The sequence below is a fragment of the Salvia splendens genome, chromosome 15, assembly GCF_004379255.2.
Source record: "Salvia splendens isolate huo1 chromosome 15, SspV2, whole genome shotgun sequence".
In the NCBI taxonomy this organism is placed as follows: Eukaryota; Viridiplantae; Streptophyta; class Magnoliopsida; order Lamiales; family Lamiaceae; genus Salvia; species Salvia splendens.
Window position 1 is genome coordinate 10,303,507 of NC_056046.1, and position 8,691 is coordinate 10,312,197.

At 39.6% G+C, this 8,691-nt stretch overlaps 1 pseudogene; it reads right to left on the bottom strand.

Annotated features, from left to right (window-relative positions):
* Nucleotides 1-278: 278 nt before the first annotated feature.
* LOC121767854 lies at nt 279-8,478 on the bottom strand (annotated as a pseudogene).
* Between the last annotated feature and the right edge of the window lie 213 nt (nt 8,479-8,691).

The window sequence follows — 8,691 nt, forward strand, 5'->3', positions numbered from 1 at the left end:
ATTGCTATTTGAGATGCTCTTATCTCTATTTCTTCACAAAGGAAAAATTTACGGGTGGTAGTCAAATTCCATTAGAAGCATTCATTTTCTCAAAAAAAAAAAGGTTAACATAAGGTGAAGGTCTTTTACAAGTTAACATAGTTTTCCTTTCTCTCCTCTTTTTTCTTTCAGTAAGTGATCTTGAGTTGCATAACATTAAAGAGCTTCATACCTTATCGTCGTATTTGATCACTAGAGGATGCTTGGTGATGAACAAAACCAAACACATTCCATACAGTTCAACCAGGAGCAAAGCCAAATTTGATCATTAAAACATAAACTTGAAACTCGGCAATGACAAAACCAGCTTGGTGTGTAATGAGTAGTGTATAACTGAACAAATTTGCTGGTCAGGAGCTATACTGCCAACTAGCATCATTCGAAAAAAATCCATAGCATCATTCAGCAAAGATCTTTTGCAGAGTCTATTAATTACTGCACTATAATCTTTGAGTGAAATCTCAAAGTCAGTTCAGCCATTTGATGGAAGAGTACCATAGCCTTTTCAACATCTCCCTTTGCACAATTTGCTTTTATAAGAGTAGTGAAAGCAACTTTCGGCAATTTGAAGCTTTGACATTGGAGATCATAAAATAGCTTTTCAGCAACAATCAGATCTCCATATACACATAAACCATTGATAAGAATATTATATGTCACAATATTTGGCTTAATATTAAGCTTTACCATCTCGGCATGTAATTGAAATGCTCTTTTAAAGTTTCGAGCTTTACAAAAACATTGGATCAAAGCATTATATAAAATTTGATCTGGAGAAATACCCTTAGCTAACATATCCCGGAGAATTGCAACAGATTCTTCCAGCTTCCCTCGCTTACACAGCCCTTTCATAAGCACTGTATAAGTTACTTGATTTGGCTCAATACCATTTTTTTTCATTTCCTCAAATAGCTCAAAGGTATCTTCTAATTTTCCCACTTCACAAAAGGCATTCATAATTGTAGTATACGAAACGATAGTTGGTTCTACATTGTGCATCTTCATGCCATCTAGCCACTTTCTGGCCTGAGCTAGTTTTCTGGCTTTGCACAATCCATTTATCAGGGTGTTGAAAGTAACTACAGTTGGAGGAATCCCTTTCTCCAATAAACTTTCGTACAATCCTACAGCATCTGCCACATTACCAACTTTAACATATCCATCAATCATAATATTATACAGTACAATATCATGTATAAAGCCACCTTTTGCCAATGCATTAAAGTAACTTCTTGCCTCAAACATAGTTCTCTTCTCACACAACCCAATCAAAACGGACCTGTGAGGGAAAGAATTCTGGTAGACTCCATATAAAAACGTATCCCTGTACAGTTGGATGGCTACTTCCCCCAGCTTGCAGAGACCATGGATGAAGAGCACATAAAGAGATCTGGCTTTAAGCCGTCATTACTCAACTCAGAAAGCAAACTCAGAGCCTCATTTATCTGTCCGTTTCTACACAAGCCACTTAGTAACGCACGATATGAGATATCATTTAACTTTAGACCCTTAGAAATCATCTCCTCTCGCAGCTTACAACCCTCTTCAATGTTACCTGTTTGGCAATTCCCACAAATAAGTATTGTGTAGGTAAACAGGCCAGGGTCTGCTTCAGTCTGTAGTATTTTCTCAGAAACCTTCCAAACTCCATTCATTGTACCAAGTAAACGAAATCCCTTGGAGAGGATGTTATAAGTCACCTGATCAGGATGTAATCCACGCTTTTCCATCTCAACTGCAAAGGCTAAGGCTTCTTCCAATGAACCACTAACACATAACCCATGAATGAGTACATTGTAACTGTATCTATCAGGAGTTAATCCATACTTGAACATCATACAGAATAAAGATTTAGCAATACCTATTAAACCCTTCCTACAGAATCCTGACATCAAAGTGTTGAAACAAACAACACAAGGCTCAGCCACTTCCTTGTTTATCTCCCTAAGGAAATTAATAGCTTCGAGAACCAAGGACTGCCTGCAAAGACCATCAAGGAAAATTGAGTATGTATAATCAGTTGGTTATAGTCCATTGTCTTCAAGTTCACTATAAAAATCCCACACTCTATCAGTTTCCCTCAAGTTGTGCAACAAACTATTGTATGTCATAATTGATGGCCGGATGTTTAAGTCTTTCATCCTTGTCAGCACAACCAGAGCATCGTGAACCATATATCTGGAGTAAACAAATGCGAGAATATCCCACACCACATGGTTTGAGTCCCAGCCCCTAAAGCTTTTAAAAAGCAGCTCACAAAGCAAGGGTGCAGATCCAGAGCCTGAAAAATAACAAAAACGTCTATAAAATGAAAAATTAGCTATCTCCAGAGCACCCATAAATAATTCTTCCTTACAACTAGATGAGATTCCATGCATCCCTTTCTCTCAAATAACCTTTTGATTCATGGAATGAGACTAAATTATGCATATTATGATGGCCATAGTTTTGCAACCAAGTGCCAACTTCATCTTGTTCAAATTCACTTACATTAAAGTCAGTCATTTAAACAGAATTAATCGCTGCAGAACTTTTATAAGTGTCACATACAAACTCCAATATCCACCGCGGGATCCCCCCAAACTGAATTTAAGAAATGAACAGTTATAATCAGTACGAATACACATTGCATTGAAAATACGGGAAAATCGGGTTTATGGGGCACTTTACACTAAAGATTACGTAAATGTACCCATTTTGTTATCTATTCCAAAAATGGGAAAAACGCCAACCACATTGGCGTTTCTATTAGTAAAAACGCCAACCTCATTGGCGTTTATCTTCGCGTCGTATTGGAGGTGTATTTTCGCCAAATACAGCGGCGGGAAAAAACGCCAATGAAGTTGGCGTGTTTTAAGGTAAAACGCCAATGTAGTTGGCGTGTTTAATTAATAAAAACGCCACTGAGGTTGGCGTGTTATGCTTAAAAACGCCAATTTGAGCGGCGTGTTTCTGTTGAACCATATCCTTATCAGATCTCCCCCAACATCGCGACCCTAAACACTTTCCCTCCCCAAAACGCGAAAACCCTTCCCAAACGCATAAAAACCTTTCGCTCGGGTCGACCCGGTGGTGGATTTAAGCGTGGATATTTTGAATTTGGCTAATTCTTTCAACCATTAGTCCTTCTAATCGGTTAGTATATCAAATTTTAGACTCATTCTTCTAAACATTAGTCTTCCAATATTTGATTGATTGTTGTGATAATATATATTGTAGTGTAATTAATATAATAGTTTGACCAATTATTATGGGTACACTAATATTTTGATGGATTATTATGATAGTATATATTTTAATGGAAATATTTTGACCAATTGTTATGCTATTATATGTTATAGTATATTTTATGGATTGTTATGATAATACATATTGTAGTGTATTTAATAGAATTATTTTGTCAATTTTTTGGCTGACTCTACATAATGATGAATGTAAAAATAATACATATTTATTTGTGTTTTACATTATTGCAGATAGTATGACGTGGTGTGTCAATTTATATTGGGGTGGAAAGATAATTCCCGGAGCAGTTATTTCGTATGATCCTCCTTTTGCTAAAGGATTCATTATGTTGGATGAAACAATTTCGTACGATGACCTTGTGGAAAAAATTTGTGAAAGGATGGGGATAAGCATATATGAAAACAATATTCAAATAATATGGAAACGTACTATATGCTTTGGATCCGGAGTCACGTTTATAGGTGTTCAACTAGAAGAAGTATGCATGCAACTAATGTTTAGTGAGAGTATGGTTATTGGAGGTGTAATTGAATTATATGTTGAGTATTCGGCAATTACTCAACATCATAGTCATCATGTCATAAGTTATGATGCTGGTACGTCAACGAGAGCCCAAGAACCATATTTTGCTGCAACACAAGATTTTGATGTTGGTACGTCTACGAGAGCCGAAGAACCATATTTAGCTGCAACACAAGATTTTGAAGCTGGAGGCGTGCATTTAGGGGATCGTGACAATTGTGATGTGGTGGAGGACATAATAGGTCCTGATAAAGCCGACTTTCTTGATCCACAATCACCTTATAATTCTGAAGATTCCGACACGGTTAGTACAGACTCAGATGGTGATCCGTCGGATGATGAACAATTTGCTGCTTCAAGACCATCCATTCCACTTGGAGAAACAGCAGTTGGAGAAACATCAGTTGGTGGAAGGGCAGTTGGAGGAAGAGTAGTTCCACATTTCCCACAGCCTGGAATCAACTACTTTCGCACCTTACCAGGTCCATATGATAGTTTTGATCCCAAAAACTTTGAGCGTGATGATCCCAGTGTGCATTATTGGAGTGAAAAGGATCCTACCAATGTCGGTTTGCATACTAAATTTAGAACGAAGTTGGAATTGAAGGCAGCTGTGACTCATTGTTCAGAATGTCCGCATTCGTCGTAGAAAAAACGGGCAAAATATAAACTAACTTAAAAACGCCAATAGCGTTGGCGTTTTTAAATAACACGCCAACGGGAATGGCGTCTTATTAAAAACGCCAACGGGAATGGCGTGTTTGTTCAGAATGTCCGCATTCGTTGTAGAAAAAACGGGCAAAATATAAACTAACTTAAAAACGCCAATAGCATTGGCGTTTTTCACAAAGACTTGCATTCACAAAAACGCCAATATCTCTTTATTTGCCTGTTTTCATTTTCATTTCTACTAGGAAATAATAATTCAGACATCCAAATACTTAATCATAAAGACTTAAAATCAATGAGTTCAAATCAAATGAAAAAACATCAATATCAAATTACAGTAATATCAAGAGTTCAAATTAGTTCAATCGTCACGACGTTTCCGCATAAACAGACGCCGTATCCCTTTCCCAATAGTAGATGTAGATCTAGGGATCCTTGAGGGAGGAGTATCTTGAACAACAGCGTTCTCAAGATCCTCCTGCACAGACGACCGCGGTGGAGAAGCGGGGACATCACTGAGGCCAATATCTTCTCCGGTACCACCGGTATGGCTAATAGAATGACGGCCTCGAAGTGCAGAGCTCGGTGGAGGTGGGTCCTCAAAATCGTCATCGGAGTCGTGTACGAACTGAGATGACGACTCTCCGCGGACGGTTTTCTGCTTGGTTCGTCGTTTTGCCTTTTGCCTTATGGGTACGTCCACGTCCATTGCAGAGCGCTGCGAAGGAGGGTAGTCCATCAGCTGAGGCTCCCCGGATATCTGCAGTCCTTCTTCAACCATCCTCGAAATGGTTTCCATATCCGGACAGAAATGTCCTGTCGCAGCTCGGCCACTTAGATAGTGACGTATTTTGTGAAGCGTCTCCACCTACAATTTTTCAAAGTTAAGTACATATCATAATATGAATTTGAATAAGTAATCAGGGTTTAGTTAAGTATAAATAATGTACCGTAAAGTTATGAGAAGATGCGGTTTCGTGGAATCCCTCTTCAGCATGCACGCCGGGTTTGGTTAAATACACCACAGTGATCTGGCGAAACCAATTCATATATTCTTCCGTTGCAACAGGCTCAGTACTGTCCTCCAGATCAGTCCATATCGTAAAGTGTCTGTTGTCCCACTCCTGTATATAATTGGCGTGCCATTGAACCCAATTCCGACCAGCTTTTCCACGGCGATCCTGTTTCAAAAAATCAGAACCGTGGAACCGGGGGAGATCCGGGATATACGGTTGGACAATCCCGAATTGGCGCAACACTCGGTGTGGCAGGTGTGGCTCAGCCAGATTCCAACAAATAAGCGTTGTGATCGACATCCATATAGGACGACCGGCATCACAACTTTCCGGCAACTCCCGGTGGAGATAAGGCCTCCAAATAAACTACATGTGATACAAATTTTTCAAAATAATTTCCATAAAAACAAAAAACAAAAAACCAAAAACATTTTATAAATATATGAAGTACCTGATTAGGATGCATCATGGAGAACTGATCTCGGAAATTTTCAACACAATGTCCGGGTGCTTTTACATATGACGCCGGGCCATTCCATCTAAAAAATTTAAATTATGAGCGAAGAACACGAAAATTGATGAACATTAAGTTTAAAAACGCAATTAATGAACAACTTACGCGCTTGCACATGGTAGATAGTCTGTATGCACGGGATCTAGCATCCTCGGTCTAATATTTGGGATTCTCTCCCAAGCCCAAAGTTGTAATAGAGTTAAGGCTCCCCCTACATCCGTCCTCTGACCAACGGCCGCTTCACACAAATTGTGGTACAAGCAAGCAAGCGTCGCCCCACCCCAGCTATATGTAGAACACCGTTCTATATCCATGAAAAAGTGTAGGTAGAAGAACGGAATTTTATTTCCGGTGGCGTTGGGGATCATCAGACCACCAAGTAATAGCAGACAATAGATACGAGCCCGCTGAGCATATATGTAGTGTTCGTGGTCATTAGACAGCTCAATCCTCAATTGGCGCGATAAGCTCGTCTGCTTAAAAGCCATTTCCTTCAACTCGGATGCTTCCGGTATGAATCCTAGAAAATCCATACACCTGTCCGTCCAATATCCCGCGTCCGTCGGGGGGATGTAAGTTGTCAGAGCCTCTCCATCAACTTTCAGGCCCCATAAGACCTCCACGTCTTCCAGTGTCACAGTCGCTTCACCGACTGGAAAGTGAAACGTGTGAGTCTCTGGCCTCCAACGTTCAATCAGAGCTGTGATAAGATGGTGGTCAATTTCTTTTGGTTTACCACACCTTAACATACCCCCAAACCCCATCTGGTCCACTATTGTCAAGACATGTTGCTGGATGGGAACATCCCAAATTTTTCCTTCAAATCGTCGGCAGCGTACATCTTCGGATGGAACTCCTGCCCATATGTTGTTAGAGACGTGTTGTCTCTGAAAATATAATACAGATGGATCCGCAGGACCACATGCAAGCCGACGACGAGAGGTTGAAGATGATGCCATAATTTACCTACATAATTCAAATTCAACAATAACCAACCATAACATTTAATCCAATTTCATAAACCAAATTCAACAATAACCAACCATAAACCATTTCAATAATTAGATACAATTTAATCCAATATCACAAAATTGAACACCAACATCAAATAAGCAAGTTACACAACATTGCACATTCAAAATCATAAACCAATTCACCTATACAAAATTAACAATTTCAATTAACAATTCGCCCAACCTACCAATTTCAATTTTGCCTAACCTAAACAAATTTAACAATCTAAACTAATCAACCAAAACCCACATAAATCAAAACAATTTGCCCAATTTTTTAGCTATAAAAACCCTAGGGTTTAGGCTTATAATCAAATTTATACACAAATTAACTTAAACCCAACACAATCCAACATAATAATCAACAATAATATCATTCAACCAATCCAAAATGCATAATATTTCTACTCAATTCACAACCCATTACAAACCCTAGCTATCCACCAATTACTATAATTATGTAAAAGGTAAGCATACTAACCGAATAAAATAGATGAATTTGGGGGAGAATAGCACCGATTGATGAATGTAGGCCGAAATCACGGAGAGAAGGCGCGCAGCTGGAGAAATCGCGAAGGCTGTGTGTTGTGAGGTTTTCGCGATTTGGGGGAGGAACGCCTGGTATATCAGTCTGATTAAACACGCCACTCAGAATGGCGTTTTTCATGATTAAGTAAATACGTCACTCCGGTTGGCGTCTTTTACAAAACGTCAATATGTTCGGCGTTTCAACAAAGAAAACACGCCATTTACAAATGCGTTTTTTTATTTATACACGCCAACCAAGTTGGCGTGTTTAATCGTAATTACAATCCGAGAGCATACACCCAAAATACGGCACAAGTATAAAACGCCATCATCGTTGGCGTATTTACCTTAAAACACGCCAATGACGTTGGCGTATTTACTAATAAAAACGCCAATGTGGTTGGCGTTTTTCCCATTTGTGGAATAGATAACAAAATGGGTACATTTACGTAATATTTAGTGTAAACTCCCCCATAAACCCGATTTTCCCTTGAAAATACGGGCTACCTTGTTCCTCAACAACCACCCGCATATGACAGAACAGCGCACGGTACCGCCTCTTCTCAGCCAATAAATGCGCAATGAAGAACAGCGAGTTCTGTGAGTGCTTGAACCCAAACTCATTTTGCAGCAATAAGAAGAACTCTATTGCACTTTGCGAGCTAATTTTTTCAATGATAGAGTCAATTTCCGAAGGTTCCAACTCGGGAACTTCCTTCCTGAACCAATTGCTGTTTCTGAGGGAATTTAATAAGAGCTCGTGACTGTAACGAGGCGGAGAAGATATGAAATGGCAGATAATTTGTGAGACAGCATCGTTTTGCGGGAAATCCGTGACGGCGGCTGCGGAGCTAATCGAGCAGAACGCCGGAGATGAGGTGAAGAACCGAAGGGATAGAAGACGGCGTTGTCTTGTGGTTAACCGGAACATTGAGCATCGTGACTGCCAAGAGTGGACGAATAAATGGAAATTTACGAAAAATTGAAATTTGGGTATTAGGGTTTAGGGTTTAAGAGCATCCACGGTGTCGTTGATGTCCCCACATACTAGCACTAGGACATCCCAAAAACTAGGGGTGGCAAATCGTGCAGATTGGGTCGTTATCAGACCAACTTGATAACGACCCAACCCAATAATGCTTAA